The sequence below is a fragment of the Sarcophilus harrisii genome, chromosome 1, assembly GCF_902635505.1.
Source record: "Sarcophilus harrisii chromosome 1, mSarHar1.11, whole genome shotgun sequence".
Classification (NCBI taxonomy): domain Eukaryota; kingdom Metazoa; phylum Chordata; class Mammalia; order Dasyuromorphia; family Dasyuridae; genus Sarcophilus; species Sarcophilus harrisii.
In genome coordinates, this window is record NC_045426.1 from 265,427,036 (window position 1) to 265,444,177 (window position 17,142).

Sequence of the window (17,142 nt, forward strand, 5' to 3'; positions counted from 1 at the left end):
GAATCAAGCCAAGAAACACAGTAAACTGACATTCATCATAAGATGTGCCCTCTGGCACTGGCTCTTAGTATTCATTGTAAACGATGAGCCTAGTTTTATATGTTATTCTGTCCTGCTCTATAGCTCAGGGGAAGAGCAATTTTATTTGACAAAGCTTAGCTCCAAAGCTATTGCTTCCCTATTTCCTGATTGCTCAGGGTCCCTCCTCCTTCAGGTCTTCAGTCTGTAGGGTTTCCTTTATGTTTGTTTCCTTAATGTTTGTGTGGCCTGTGACTATTCTTACAGTTGTTCTGTTGAGTGTTTTTAGTGTCTCCTATTTAGCTGCCTCAAGGGAAGGAACCATACCAAAGGCATGGAAAACATTCCTTCCTAACCTCTGGCTCTCAGGACTCCTAGTTTAACTCCTTGGTGCCTTCACTCCCAAACTAGTTTGTATATATTTGCATTGATTAATTTTAAGCTGCATTTTTATATTTACTTGCTCTTTCTTCAAATAGAATATGTTTGTTTTGAGTTGTTATTGAGTTGTTTTGATTATGACTCTTCATAACCCTGTTTGGGGTTTTCTTGGCAAGGATACTGGAATGGTTTGCCATTTCCTTCTCCAGCTCATTTTACAGATAAGAAAACTGAGGCAAATAGTCAAGTGACTTGCTTAGGATCATACAGTTAATCAGTGTCTGATGCCAGATTTGAACTTAGGAAGATGATTTTTCCTAATCTTCTATGCAACTGTGGTGCCATCTAGCTGCTCCTATTCCTTGTGAGAAGGGGTTATTTTACTCTTTGTACTTGCATCCTGATAAAACATTTTTTAGAAAGGATTCCTGGCCAAAGAAGAGTCAGACCCTTTCTTTCTACTCATAAAGCTACCAGCTTTGGTTGAAACCATCATCACCTCTCACCTAAAATTACTGCAGCTGCCTTCTAATTAATCTCCCTGCCTCAAATCTCTCCCCACTACATACTGCTGACCAATAATTCCCCTAAAATTCAGAATGGGGTGTATTTTTAACTTTTAAAGCTCTTCATGTTCTGGTCCTAATCTATCTTTCTAGTCTCTCTGGACATGATTCATACTTCCACAACCTGGAATAGAGTCTGACTGGACTTCTCTGTATTTTTCACACAGAACATATTATCACCTAACATTTTGCTGTCTCACATACCCTGTCTCCTTATCTCTACCTATATAATCACTTTCTTCCTTTAAGATACAATTCAACCACCATCTTCTGCATGACACCTTTCTTGATCCCTCAATTTTTATTTTGCTTTCTACCAATTACTTTGTGGCTAACTTGTTTGTATATATTTTTATTTACTTTTTATTTATGCTTCCTATATATTTATGTGGGTGGCTAGGTGGCAAAGTGGATAGAATGTGGGGCCTGAAGTAAGGAAGACTCATCTTTATCAAACTGGATTCAAACAATCACTGTGTGAGCATAGGCAAGTAATTTTACCCTGTTTGCCTCAGTTTCCTCATCTGTAAAATGAGCTGGAGAAGAAGATGGCAAACCCACTCCAGTATCTTTGCTAAGAAAATTCAAATTTTCCCCATCAATGAAATGATTGAACAACAACATATGTGTATATGTACTTATTATTTCCCCTCTAGAATGTGTAAGCTCCTTGCTAATAGGAATTGTTTCTTTCTTTTTATCTGGCATATTAGACACTTAGTAAATAAAATTTTTGTTGATGGATGGATTCAAAGATCAACTAAAATGTGACTTCCCATATTAGATCTTTACCTAATCCCCTCAGTTGTTATCATACCTGGTCATTATTTTGCATTTATTTTGTTCATACACTTTAACTAATTATGCAGCTTTCTCCCCTACTGGAATGTAAGCTCCCTGAAGTCAAGGACTGTTTCATTTTTTTGCCTTTGTATACTCATCACCAGTAGGATATCTGGAATATAGTATGTACTTAAGAAATACTTATTGCTTCCTTGCTTCATTGATTGACCATGTAGTAGAAATTGCCCTAGATTTGAAGTCCTCATCTCTGGGTGTGATTCCAGTCTCTTTCACCTACTACTTTTGTTACTTTGGGCACATTATCTCACAAGAATCTGACCCCTGTGTGATGAGCCTGGATACAAGATTCTACTGACTCTTACCTTGATAGGAAGAGGAGATGAAGAATTGGACATCTGTCTTATTTCCACATGTTCTCGTTCTCTCTCTCTCTCTCTCTCTCTCTCTCTCTCTCTCTCTCTCTCTCTCTCTCTCTCTCTCCCCCTCCCTCCCTCCCTCCACTTTCTAACTCTTTTTGTTGAGCAATGATCAAATCAATATTGTTTTTTTCTACTTGAAGAACATGACACCCTGTTGTCCCATGTCCCTACTCAGAGGGCAACGAGATCCCTGTGATTCTGAGTGAAGCCACAAGGCAGTAGATTGTCTTACTTTTAGGTGGATGGCCTATTGGTGGCCAATCTATGCTAATCCGAGTGATTTAAGGCATGCTCTGGAGGGGATAATGAGGCAATTGACACTGCATAGCCCTCCCTCACTTAAATTCAATTCACTTGCATATCATGGCATCACCTCTCTCATGTCATGATCCTTTTCAAGAAGGAAGGACAAACAAATAAAAAAAAGGTGGATAGGTCAAAACTCAGTTCTCTGATAACTACTCTTTGCACACACACACACACACACACATATATATATATAATATTTAAAATATATTAATAGATCTAGCATTCTTTCCAAATTCTATTTTGTGATAATTTTAATTGGAATGTCCAGTATTATAAGTATCTATTTTATGAGGAATATATTGTGCTCTTATCTGGGAGATATTTAGGTACAGGTCATATGAGACATCTTTTTAGGGTTAAGCCAGCAAGGAATCTAGGTTAGATTTTAATTTATGGGCAGCTAGGTGATGAAGTAGATAGAGCTCTGGGCCTGGGATCAGGAAGATCTAAATTAAAATCCTTACTAGTTATGTTACCTGGTGAACATTTTATGCTTTGTTCTATATTCAATCTCTGTAATGCTCAATCTGGATGTGGATAGAACTTTCCATCCCAAGTCTATGGAATTGCCTTGAATCACTTTATTGTTAAAAAAAAAAAAAAAAAAAAAAAAAAAAGCCAAGTCCATCACAAATAATTAACATGTAATCTTTTTGTTATTGTGCACAACAAAACCAAGATTTCTAATTTTTTACTCCATCCCAGATCTTGAGAAAAGATTAGAGGAGAAAAATGAAGAAACAAAAAGGGAAGTAGAAAACATCTACCCTGAATGAGGAGGATTTGTGGGGCCAAAGTTGGGAGGGACACTTTAGAATATTTTTGGCTACTCAGACATATGGAAGTGAATTACTATCAATATCACAAGTTACAATTATATAGCATTTAAAGGATATAAAGATATATTAATATTAAATGTGATTATTTCCCATTGCATAATTGAGAAAACTGATTCAAGAAGAGGTTAAATGATTTGCCCAGGATAACATACCAGATAAGTGTCTGAGGCAGAATTTGAATCCAGATCTCCTGACTTGATTCTATATCTTACTTCTATCTTTAAGCTAAGAAAGGACTTTAGAGATCAAGAAATTGACCAAATGAAGTAAATGAAACCTCCAGAAATGAAGTGACTGGTGCAGAAACATATCAATCAATTAAGTACCTACCATATAGTTGGTACTGTGCTAAGCATTGATGATCAGAATTTCAGTCTAGTGCTCTTTCTTTTAAAACATAGCTGGGAAGAATTGAAACTAGATTTTCATTCAGGCTACCTCACTTTGCTGCTTCCTCTCTCCTACCAAGAAAATTGCAGGTTCTCCCACTAACCACCAACCACCATTGCCCCTAGGGCTAGACCATTTTTAGGAGGAATCCTTGGAACTGTAACCCGGTGGCAGAGCCAAAACCAGATGCTTCAACGGGGCTGGAATGAAGCCATTTGCCTCTGTGGTTTCTCTCCTAAGTCATCTTTGCTATCCTCTTAGGGGAACAGATATGTTGTCATTCAGAACAGCTAAAATCAGATCTTGCATACCAACCAATGTAATTGATTTTTCTTGTCCATCAATCTTCACAATAAGGAACTTTATAGGGAGTAAAGGAACAAACATTTATTAAGTTATCTAATATGTACAAAATTACCTCAATTGATCCTTACAACAATCCTGGGGAAGAGGTTTTAGTATTTCCTCCATTTTATAGTTGAGGGAAACAGAAGTTAACTTTAGTGTCTTGCGTAGGGTCATGTAACTAGTAAATGTCTAATACTGGATTTGAACTCATCTTTCTGAATCAATCCATTGTACTATCTAATTGTGAAGAACTTGGGTTAATCATCTTTACTATGACTATGGCCCTTTGCATAATCTGAGAAGTTATGAATTATAAAACGGAAGTCATTAAGAGGGATACAATATATAGCTAGATAGCTAGATAGATGGATGGATGTGTGTGTATGGGGGGTACTCATTCTTGTCTCTTCATTTGAGCACTGCTTGATCGTTGTACTTTCATTACATTTACTTTTACCTTTTTTTTTTTTTTTTTGGTGTCATTCTTTCCATTATCATTGTTGCAATTACTGTGTATATTGTTTTCTTGATTCTGCTGACTTCACTAGGTATCAGTTCATATATATTTTTCTATGCTTCATCACACATTTCTTACAGCACCACATTTCATTATATTCATATACCACAATTTGTTTAGTCATTCTCCAATCCGCTGTCATTTACTTTGTTTCAAAAATTTAGTTAGCACAAAAAGTGCTGCCATAAATATTTTGGAGCCTATGGGGCCCCTTTCTCCTTATTGATGGCTTCCCTGGGGTATAAGCCCACTAATGGAGTCTCTGATTCAAAGGGTGTGGATGTTGTATTCCCTTTATTTTCATGATTTCAAATTAATTTCCAAAATGGAATATAGCATAAAGTATTATTCCAATTTCTGCCTTCTTTTTTAGTTTTCCCAGCAGTTCTTTTAATCAAAAAGTTTGTTTTTCCTATACAATTTATGTTTTCTATTTTATCAAATACTGAGTTCCTTTGATTCTGGGTCTCTCTTGTCTCTTCTATTCCACCGATCCATCTTTCCATTTTTAACTGTTGCTATTATTTCCATTCTTTTTTTGGAGGTAATTGGGGTTAAGTGACTTGCCCAGAGACACAGCTAGTAAGTGTTAAGAGTCTGAGACTGGTTTTGAGCTCAGGTCCTCCTGAGACCAAGGCAGGTGCTCTATCCATTGTGCCATCTAGTTGCCCGAACTGTTGTTATTGTTGTTCATTTATATTCAGTCATATCTGACTTTTTGTGACCCTTTTTGGGATTTTCTTGGCATAGTTACTAGAGTGGTTTACTATTTCCTTCTCTAGCTCATTTTGCAGATGAGGAAACTGAGGCAAACAGAATTGAGGGACTTGCCCAGGATCACACAGCTACTAAGTATCTAAGGCCAGATTTGAACACAGAAAGATGATTCTTCCTGACTCTTGGCCCTGCATCATCTAGATGCCTTTCTTAACCAATACCAGATAGTTTTAATGACCACAGTTTTACATTATAGTTTGAAGTGTGGAAGTATTTCCTCCTTCTTTTCATCATTTGCCCTGCACAAAGTCATTCTAGAGGATTTGTACCCAGCCTGTGGAGGTCAGGAAATCTTCATTCAAGATGTGGTGCCTGAGGGGAGCTTTGAAGGAAGCTAAGGATTTTATGAACTGGGACAGAAGAGGGAGTGCATTCTGGGAATAAGAGATAATCTGTGTAGAGATTTGGAAATGGAGGCTTGAATATCATATATGAGGATGAGCAAGAAAAACATTGTCTGGATTGAAGCAGGCATGAAAGGGCCAGTGTGTAAGGCACTGGAGACAGAATGTAAGGACTTTAAATGACCAACAGAAGAGTTTGAAGTTGATTCTAGGGGCCCTACTTGCTATAATACCTCAACTCCTATTTTAGGCTGGAAAACTTTCTCTCCTTGACTCTCACTCCAAAGCTTCCTTCAAAGCAGCTCAAATTCCACTTTCTGCAGATATTATCTAGTCACAGTGGTAGTTCCCTCCCTCTGAGATTACTTTCCATTTATTTATCCTGTGTACATAGTTATGTATTGTCTCCTGCATTAGAATGGGATCTCCTCAAGGGCAGTAAACACATTTGGGCCTCTCTTTGTATCCCAAGCACAGTGCCTAACACATTTACATTTACATTTACATGTACATTTAATACATGTTTGTTGACTAGTTTCCAAAGTCAAGGAATGCATGTTGAGTATAGAATGAATTAGATCTAAGGACAGAAAAAACCTCAGTGGGTATCTTGCCCAGTCCTCTGTCCCCCTATTTTTACAGATGAGGAAACATATTCAGGGAGGTAGAATTTGTCCAAATTCCATTTAGGAAATAGGTATGAGAGATATTCAAACCCAGATACTCAGGATCCAAAGCCAACACACTTTCCACTGCCTCCCTATCACTTTGGCAACTGTGTGGAAAGAAGATAACTCCCCTCATTTTTTGTAGGAGCACCTACTTCTTTGGGGTGCCAACTTTTGGATGCCTCCTGGGACATGTATATGCCCTATGTGAGTGTGGGTGAGTGTGGTGGTAAGAGGAAGTTGGTATGCAGGTATGCAGAAGGTAATAGGTACAAACTACTGGCAGGGAGATTATTGGTAAGGCCAGGGATGTGTTAAATATTTAACAACCGACTCTCCTTTTAAAAAAAATGTATACACATTAATGCTTAATATGCATTATTAACAGTTACCCATCTAAAGTCTATACAATCAGCAAAACAATAAATCAAGTCCTGATTTGCAGTGTTTCCTGATTTCAGAGTTATAAAAAGCTCACGCTGAAAATTTAACACTTGGCTCTCTTGGGCTATTAGGAATAGCTCCTGAATGCTTCAGTAAGCAGAATGCTGAGTGGCAACCAACTTTGAAATCAAGCAAAAAAGGCTTTAAGAGAGGCAAGCTCATTTATATCTACTGGCTAAATAGCCCTGCTCATACCCAAGGGGACCAATATACCCATTGCTGATTACCCTGAAATGCGTGCTGTTTTAGGAATTTTTCTCTTGACTCCTTTTGGCCTGCAATTCTATGTCTACTAGAGGGCTGGTCTCAAAGGCTTCTGGTTTGAATAGAGAAGATCAAATCTGTCTCAAGCCCTGGAAAAAAAGGATGACTTTCCTCCCCTTCCTTGGCCCCTAGTAGCTTTAGAAAATAGTATTTTTGCTACATACTAGTTGCCAGGGAGCACACAAAGGCTATGTTAGCAAGATCCCACGATCTCTGATCTCATCTTTTTTGCTACATGCATTAGGGAGGGAGATTGAAGGCCCCAGGGAGCATGAGATTGGGAGATAGGAAAGTAGGAAAATTGCATTCCAGGAAGTGAAGGGAATCAAGGACCCTGAGGCTTATCTGTCAGAGAGAGCCCTGAGGATGCTGAATGAGAGAAAAACCCAACCCAGTTGGTATTTATTGAGTGTGTGCCATATGGCTATCATAGGTTAGGTTCTGAGGAAGAGTTAGGAACCTCAAGCTTGTCTCTTCTTCTCTGTCAATCTTTGTTGCTGATGGGGGGGGGGGGTACGGGTGGGAGAGGGGAGTGGTCACATACATAGGAACTTGATTGTATGTAAGGAGACACAGGATGAACACCTGGGTGATTAATTACATCATGCTAAATTTAAAAGGGGATGATGTGATGGTGGATCTTAGGCCTCCACATGTAGAAATGCAGGGGTATTAGAGAGAGAGTGAGAAAGAGCGAGAGCGAGAGGGAAAGAGAGAGACAGAGAAAGACAGACAGAGAGAGACACACACAAAATCAGAGACAAAGACAGAGACAGAAAGTGAGGGACAGAGAGACACAGAGCAAGGCAGAGAGAGAGACAGAGAGAAACAGAGACAGAGAGAGGGATACATACACACACAGAGGAACAGAGAGACACATACACAGAGCAAGACAGACACAGACAGAGAGTAAGTGAGAGACAGAGAGACACACAGAGAGACAGAAAGAGTCAGAGAGACAAGGAGATAGAGAAATTGGAGAAGATGAAGGGAAGAGGTGAAAGAAAGAGGGTGAAGAGAAATGTTTATATGGTGTTCTTTCTTTCCTCACTTTCAGAAGCTGTGACTTGGTCCCTAAGGGAGAAGGAAAGCCACAGCAAACTCTAAATAAACATCTTCCACAGCCTGAGTTTTCTCCCAGACCCCCTGATGAAAGGAGCCTGGTTAGAACAGAGGCTGGGCGGAGCCCAGTTAATATATGACAGTCATTATCAGAGGTGAGCAGGTCATTTTTAATTTCAGGAAGCAGTAGGGAACAGGGTCTCCCCCCTAAGCTGCTAGTGATTTATTGATGTACAAGGAGGCTGCCCACACATGAGAAGCTGGGCTGCAGGAAGAAGGTTTTGTTTTGTTTTGTTTTTCAGGGATTGTGGTACTGCTGGAGAGCTATAGTTCGATCGATGATACTCAGAAAATGTATAGAAAAAAAAGACTAGGCCTATTCCTTTTACCTGTCGGTGTGTCCATACAGTTTCTGGTGGTATCTTCTCCTGTGGAAACAGCTTCAGTCGTGTTGTAGAAAAGAGGTTCTTCACTTGGAGTCCAAGACCCCTTTAAGGGGCCCATAGATAGGGAAGTCTATGAAACTGGGTGGACAAAAATCATCTTTATTTCAATATAATAGGTTTCCTCTATAATCCTATATATTTTATTTTATTTTGAGGGGTGAGGGGGAGGTGGGCAGCAGGCTTATAACAAACATTTACTTTTTTAAATAATAAAAAATTACTGATTTGCAACCTACATATTTTATTTTAAGCACTTTAAATATTCATCTGAGAAGGGGATCATTAGCTTCACCAGACTGACCAAGCGGCCCACGACACAGAAAGGTTAAGAATGCCTGGTCAAGAGGTCCTGTCATCCTTAGGATGATGCTCTCACACATTACACAGGAAATGCATAATGGTTTGTTTTTCGTGGTTCCCAGGACTTGGAGTATGCACACTAATAAAACAAACAGAATTTAAATGATTCATTCTGATAAACAAGATCATCATGTAAGGGATCGTGTGGTGTTGTGGAAACCACACAATCCTAGTATTCTGGAGTTTGGGTTCTTATCTCACTACCATCATTAGCTAGTTTTATAGGCTTGGAAGGTCACTTGCTGTCTCTTGGTCTCAGTTTCTTCATCTGTAAATTGAGGAGATGAGGTGGAAAATCTCTGGGCTCCTTCCAGTTCCAAAATTCTAGGTTCTACAATGAACAAAAATGATATAGGGAGGACAATTTCTCAGAGTCTTGTTTTACAGCCAACTCTCCTTTTTTTAAATGCATAATCATTAATGCTTAATATGCATTATTAACATTTTCCCCACCATTCTCTAAAGTCTATAAAATCAACAAAACCTGGTTTCAGTTATAAAAGATCATACTGAAATTTTATCTTAAATAATAATTATAATATTTTATCTTGAATATTTTATACTTCAAATTTCATGTCTGCCAACAATTCATGATCCCTTATCTCCAGCAGTTTAAATCAGTCATTGAAAGACCATAATAGCAAAGAAGGAGAAACAAAGCATGATGAGCTTTGGTAGCAGGGGGATGCAGGAGTCAACTCCAGCAGTTACTGGGAGTCAATTGTTAAACTTTCATTGTCAGCGCTAATGGATCAGAAATTAGTAAATACTCCAAATTAGGTTTTTTTTTTTGTTTTGTTTTTTGTTTTTTTTTTTTTAATAGTTGTTAGGAATGGGAAAGAAGGCAAACCATATTCTGCTACATCCAAGGGACAAACCACTGTATTTAAAGAAGGAAAAGCTCACACATTCCATCACAAGAGAATGAGGACTATTACTTGGTGAGTTTGTCTTTCCCCTACTCACATCAGGATTCCGTCCTGGATACAAAATTTGATGTGACATAATATAAAGAATAATAGATTTGGATTCAGAGAATTTGTATTCAAATCCTGGTTCTTCCACTTATTGTCTATGTGAACTTAAGTAACTCACTTAACTCTTTTTTTTTCCTTATGTAAAAGGAGGGAGTTGAACTAGATAGCCTCAAGGGCTCTTTCCAGCCCTAAATGTGTGACCTTTTCACTTCTGATCTGTAGTCAGCTCCTAAAGACACCAGTCACTTTTATTGTTTTTATTACAACATAAACTCTTTGAAAACAGGGGTTGTTTTGCTTTTTCTTTGTATTGTAAAACAGTATCTGGACAGGTTAAAGTAATTAATAAAGGTTTGAGGATTGATAGACTTAGAGGGTGGGGTTGGTCCAGGGGACTTGCCTTTAGCTCCATTTTAGTAAAACTTCTCCAAAACCTGTACAATAAACTCAATCTGTACAAACAAACAACAAACTCATCTTCCTTCCTCTGCACCTGCCACAAATGCAGTTATCACTAACTAGCAGCTCCTTCCCTCTTTCATTTTCCCCTACTTCTCTGTCTCCACATATTCCGGGACCACAAACACAGGTTTTATTCATAAAAAAACAATTCAATTCAACTTGGTAGGTGATAGAAGTGCAAGGCTTTGTTCTAAGCACTAGAGAGCTATGGTATGGTTGGGTGTGTACATATCTATGTGTGTGCGCATAAATGTGCGTATGATACACATATAGGTATGTATATATACATGAGTACACATATATAAATACATGCATATCCCTATTGCTATTTGTCCTTTTTTCTTGAAGAAGACCATGATACCAGAGAGGTGATGTCATGACATACAAGTGAATTGGATTTCAGTGAGGGAGGCTATGCAGGATCACTTGCCTCACTTTCTCCTCTAGTCATCTGGGTTTGTTGTCTAGATATAGTTCAGGATAACTGGAGATAATCCCGGATGTAATGAGAGACCTTTTTCATCTAAAGTTTTAAGATGAATAAGAAATGAGATAGAGAATAACTTTTTTGCCTAGTTAAAAAAAAAAAAAAAAGAATCAATCTGAGAGGGGAAAACAATGCTAACTCTTTTTTAAATGTACAAAATCATCAGTTAAGATACATTTGGGACATGGTACCACTTTGTTATTTTAACATTAGTATTCTTAAATGGCTTATTCATGTGAAAAGTTTATAAGAGGTAAGATTGCAAAGCTAGGGACAGATTTATTTTTACTTTTGTAAGACTTGGTACTCCAATTTTTTTTTTTTTTTTTTTTGCTCCCTCCCTTACCTCTCCTTTCCCCAAGGCAGCAAGCAACCTGATTTAGGTTAAATATGTATTACCTTTTAAACATATTTCCATATTTGTCATGTTATGCAAGGGAAAAAAAATCAGACCAAAAGGGAAAAAAAACTCATGACAAACAAACAAAGATGAAAATGCTGTGTTTCGATCTATATTCAGTTTCCATAGTCCTCTCTGGATATGATTGGTAATTTCCATCCCAAGTCTTGAAATTGCCTTGAATCATCACAATGTTGAGAAGAACCAAGTCCATCACAGTTGGTCATCACATAATCTTGTTGTTATGTACAACTGGTTCTGCTTTCTTCCCTCAGTATCAATTCATGTAGGTTTTTCCAATATTTTCTGAAATCAGCCTGCTCATCATTTTTTTAATAGAACAATAATATTTCATTACCTTTATATACCACAATTTTTTTCAGCCATTCCCCAGCTGATGGGCATCTACTCAATTTTCATTTCTTTGCCACTACAAAAAGAAGTGCTACAAACATTTTTGCACATGTGGGACCTTTTCCCTTTTTTATTATCTCTTTGGGATACAGACCCAGTAGTGATGCTGCTAGATCAAAGGGTATGCACAGTTTTACAGCCCTTTGGGCACAGTTCCAGGTACAGATTTATAAGAGGTCTAGAACTTGGAAATCAAATCTGCGTCTTTAACCAATCAAGTTGCACTCTGGAGGTGATACCTTTAAGAACAGAGCCATCATAAGCTAAGTCATCAAGCAGGTATCACAGATCTTGCTCTCTAAAAATTTAATATTTAAGGTGGATGGGAAGACAAATGTACAAATAATTATAAGAGAGAATAAGAGCAACACAAAGAGTTCTAGCTAATGTATTGTGAAAAGTCTGAGAAAGGAGAAAGTCACTTTTACCTGAAGTTAGGGCAGGGCAGGAGGAGGTCAATTCAGAGATTAATTGGAGGAGGTGTCATTTGTAAAAGCATGATCATGGATTGTGGGATCGTAATTTTTAGAATTAGAAAGGATCTTAGAGATCATTATAGTTAACCCCCTCATTTTACAGAGGAAGAAATTGAAACACAGGATGAAATCACATGCTTGTAGCCACCCAGCTTGTACACTCCTCTGAGGGAGCATCAGAACTCAGGCTTTTTTGACAGGTTCATAACTCCATCTATTTTCCATTTGTTGGGACTTGAAGGAAACCAGGCACATCAATAGAAATGAAGAATGAGAAGAAAGAGTCCATTCCTGAGACATGGGCATGTATCTGTGAGCAAAGGCCCCAAAACAAGAAAGGGCACCTTTTCTACTAACCCCCAGCTCCCAGTTCACAGGAGATGCAGCCATTCTGTACACCCTCAGGTCAATAAAGACAAAGAAGTGGTTTCCTAAAACGAACAGAGGGAGCACCATAATCAGCAACAACAGCAACCCTCATAGAGCCAAGGCGAAGCCTTCCGGGGTCAATCAAACATCTCTTACTGCTTATTGTCTTTCCTCAATGATCCAAGTAAGACTGAACTGCCTGTTTCCAGGCAGATTGCTGATCTCCTGTCATCCCAGCAAGCATTTTATGGGCTTTTTGCTGAGTGGATGAAGAAGTTACCGATTTTTAGAAGCCCCTGCCAGAAAGTGAGTAATCATTCAATGTCCTTCCAGAGAAAAAAACCCTGCACCAGCAAGCTCAGACAGAGAGTGAAGTTGGGGACTTGTAGGGATTTGCCGCAGGCACTATGCACTGAACCTTCCCTGTTGATTACACAGCCAGCTGGGAGCCAAGGGGAAGACCGTTGGAACTAAGCCATTCATCTCTCTGAAATGTTCCATTTTTTCTAAGTGAGAAAAATCATAGGGAGAATTTTAAAATTGGAAGGAACAACCTTTGGGGTCATTTACAACACCCTCCCACCCACACTAGACATTTTCTCTACAGCCTCCTTGAATGACAACCACCAACTTCATACTGAGTAGGGAGATGGTGTTTGCTAGTAGGAGTGTTTTCTAGGGTTTTTGAGCTCTGGCACAGGTCATAACAGGCATAACTTCATGAGTTTTTTATAAAGCTGCCTCCAACCTACCATTCCTGACTTATTCAATATCCCTCCCCTTCACGTTCTCTTTGGTTTAGCCAAATGGTATTTCTTGTGTCTTCTGTCTCCCATCATTTTTTCAGACTATTCCTAATGCTATGCACTCTTTCCTCTCTTCTGCTTTTTAATAAATAATAAACTTCAAAGCTTTGTCCAAATATCACTTCCTATATGATGTTTTGCTCCTCTTCTGCTGCTGTGTCTCCCTCCCCTCCAGTATCTTGCATTTACTTTGTTTCTATTTTCTAAATAATTATACTGTGGATATATGTTGTTTCCTATGAGTTCCTAGAAGGTAGGCTCCTTGAGGACAAGAGCTATTTTGTTTGTTGTTTTGTCTTGTAACTTTCTGTCTTAGGATCCTTGCTTTTCCCTAATGCCTAGCCGGTGTTTTGCTCAAAGAAGATTCTTAATAAATGGTCATGAAATGAATACGTGAAATCTAATGGCTTATTTGGGTATTACTAGTCACCACAGTACAAAGCTAAATGAAGGAAATGATATCTAAGTCCTTTAACAGACCTTATATTATTATTCCCATTTTCTAGAGGGAAAGATAAGGCTCTGGAGAGCTCTTGCTTGTGGTTCTGCAGCAAGGATTGTCTTAGTCTTTCTTAAAATCTCCAGTGCTTAGCTTAGTGCTTGGCACATAGTAATTAATAAATATTTATCATTAATAATCAAAGTTGAAATTTATGTGGTACTTATGTGCTAGGCAATATATAATGCACTTTATAATTATTATTTTATCTTTACAATAAACATAGAAGATAAGTGCTATTGTTATCCCCATTTTATGGATGAGAAAACTGAGGCAAAGGTAAAATTGTTTGTCAAGGGTTACACAGCTAGTAAATGTGTGAGGTCAAATTTGAAGGCAGTATTTCCTGACTCTAGGTACAGTGTTATCTATCACTGTGTTACCTAGCTGCCCCAAACTGACATGGAAAATTTAACAATTGTTCCCCATAAGTTGGTATGAGCTGGCTCCAGCATGCCCTTTCTGAAGAGTAATTGTTCTCAGTCAGTAAAAATATGGCTTACCCTATTTGGTAAGTAGAAATACTATAGAGATATATAGAAAATTTATCATCTATTCATTCATCCACCCCTCTATTTGTCTGTCTGTCTATCAATCGCCTATCTTCTATACTACAGATAAAGTCATAGTATGCTTTCAAGGTCATGAAGTCCCTCAGTTTTGATTCATGTCAATTAACTAAAAAGAACCATAGTTAGCATTCATATGATATATTTTGTATATGTTATCTTTTTTGATTTCAGAATTGTAGGATCTTGGAATCGCAAAATGCCAGAGCTGGAATCACTTTTTAGTCTAGAAATCAACAAAACAGTACAACAACAAGATGCAGCTAGATTGACCAGTGGGCAGAGCAGTCCTGGACTCAAGAGGATCTGAGTTCCAATCCGACCTCAAACACTTAACATTAGATGTGTGACCCTAGGCAAGTCACTTTACCCCAAATGCCTCTCAAAAATAAAAAATTCCCAACAGTACAATAAGCCCTGATTTGCAGCATTTGCTTGTTTCAGAAGAATAAATATTAAATATTTATTTCTACTTGAGAATTAGTACAAGCTGGCTCTAGCATAATTTTGAAGTCTGAATAACCTCTTTCAGCCTTAGTTGATAATAGCATCTATCTCCCAGGATTGTTGTAAAGATCAAATCAGATATCATATATAATCTTAAAATGCTTTATAAATGCCAACTTACTATTACTCTAGGATTTAGAATTGTAAGGAACCTCAAACTTCCAGTCCAACCCTCTTTACTTTAGGACCTTGTGTTTTTTTCACATCACTCTTGGACAAAGGGAAGAAAAAATCAGAGTGTGAAGCATCAGAAGTGCAAGCAGCTTTGTTTCAGACAGTGTGTGATGCTGTGTCTTACAACTTTCTAGTTGATGAGCTTTGGAACTCTGGCTATTTGTTTTTCCCATGCTGCCTACAAGTCATTTAGAAGAAGGATGTGGCATAAAAAGTGCAGAATGAACCTGAGGAACTTGCATGGTCCACTGGCTGTGCTGAAAGCTAGAAAACAGATCGCTCACTTTGCAGTTTGAGTATATTTTTGGCAGTATGGACAAAAAATTTGTGTAATGTAATACAATGTAATATATGTGTGTGTGTGTGTGTGTGTGTGTGTGTGTGTGTAATGTATCTAAAAAATGTATCCTGTAGACTATATGATACATGCATGTACATACCCCAAAATAATATATAAAACTTAGCCTGCAAAAGTCTATATAATGTATATGTGTGTGTATACACATATTATATATATGTGTATATATATATATATATATAGCCTGAAAGAGTATATATTGCATACATGTAATATATTTAAAACTTAGTTTGAAAAGTACATAGATATGTAATATATCTAAAACTAAGTAAAAAATCATATCATATATGTATATGTACATATTTACACTCATGTAATATATCTAAAACAGCCTACAAAGTTTGTATAATGTATATGTATGTATAAACATGTATGTAATATATAGAAAAACTTAGCTTACAAAAATCTATGTAATAAATGTATACATATATATGTCTTAGCCTGTAAAAGTATGAATTGCATATATGTATGTATTTATATATAAAACAATCTGCAAATCTGTGTATAATGTGTATATATGTACATATTTTTGTTATATGTTTATATCATATATATAGTTTACAAAAATATGAGTAATACATGTATACTTGTATTTATATATGTTTATATTTATGTTATACATAAAGTTTAACCTGGAAATGGTTCTGCAATTTATGTTTATACATAGTAGCATCGTATATCATACAACATATCATCATATTCTAGTTATAATAAAATATGTTATTATATAGTATAGCATTTAAGATTTACCTAGACGGTTAAATGTATATGTGTGTATACACAGACACATGTGCATATTTATACTTATATACATATATATGTGTTATATACATATTTTAGTGCAAAGTTTTAAATGCTACAATAATCTAGAAATCATCTTCTCTGAACATGGCAAAAATGCCAAGATAGGTATTTCATGCTATGCAAGTTTGTGGAATTTATTGATTTTTTTTCCTAAGTGGGTCTTGACTGTAGGTAAAAGACCCAGCCACATATTTGAACTCTTGTTCTCAGTGGAGGGCAATTGTCTAATTCTTCCTCCTCAGGTTTCTTGTTGTTTCCTGTCTGATTTCAAGCCAGGTCTCATCAGGCAGGCCGGGGCGAGGCTTTGTCCAACTCCTTCTTTTGCCTAGAGGCCCAATAAATGTTAAGATTTGGTTTGGATGGAAGGTTCACAAAAAAGTTACATCTCTAATCTAAGGAAATTTATTTTTTGTAAGTTTTCACCCTTTTCCAGTTCCTACCTTGAGACAAACTGATAAAATCATTAAGTGTGAGATAGAGAAGATTTCACAAGTCATCTAGGGCAGGGCTTCTTAAACTTTTTCCACTCATGACCCCTTTTCACCTGAAAAATATACGCAGGAGTATATAGATATATAAAACAAGTATACAAATCAAACATTTACTAATAATAAATCATAATTTCATAGTCCTCTAATTCAATAAAGACCTCATATGAAGTTGTGCACCACAGTTTAGAAGGTGGGATTATTTCAACTCCCTCATTTTACAAAGGAGGAAAGCAAGGACCAAGTGGGTAAAGGCATGTGTAGGAAGCCTCATAAGTAGCAAATGTCAGGGGGCATCTTTTGAGGCCATAGCTCATTGTTCTGAACCATTCAGCCTACACATCTGAGTTTTTCTTATGAAAAGAAAGAAAGAAGAAACAAACAGATGTGAAACCT

At 37.3% G+C, this 17,142-nt stretch overlaps 1 long non-coding RNA gene across 3 annotated transcripts in view; it reads left to right on the forward strand.

The window, feature by feature from the left end:
* Positions 1-17,142, forward strand: part of LOC116419733 — a 44,464-nt gene that overhangs the window by 3,781 nt on the left and 23,541 nt on the right. For 2 of the 3 annotated variants that reach the window (XR_004230024.1, XR_004230025.1), the window contains 2 exons: positions 8,146-8,305; positions 9,780-9,897. This is a non-coding gene — a long non-coding RNA (uncharacterized LOC116419733). The remainder of the gene's footprint in view (positions 1-8,145; positions 8,306-9,779; positions 9,898-17,142) is intronic. The other variant, XR_004230026.1, reaches the window with a different exon arrangement.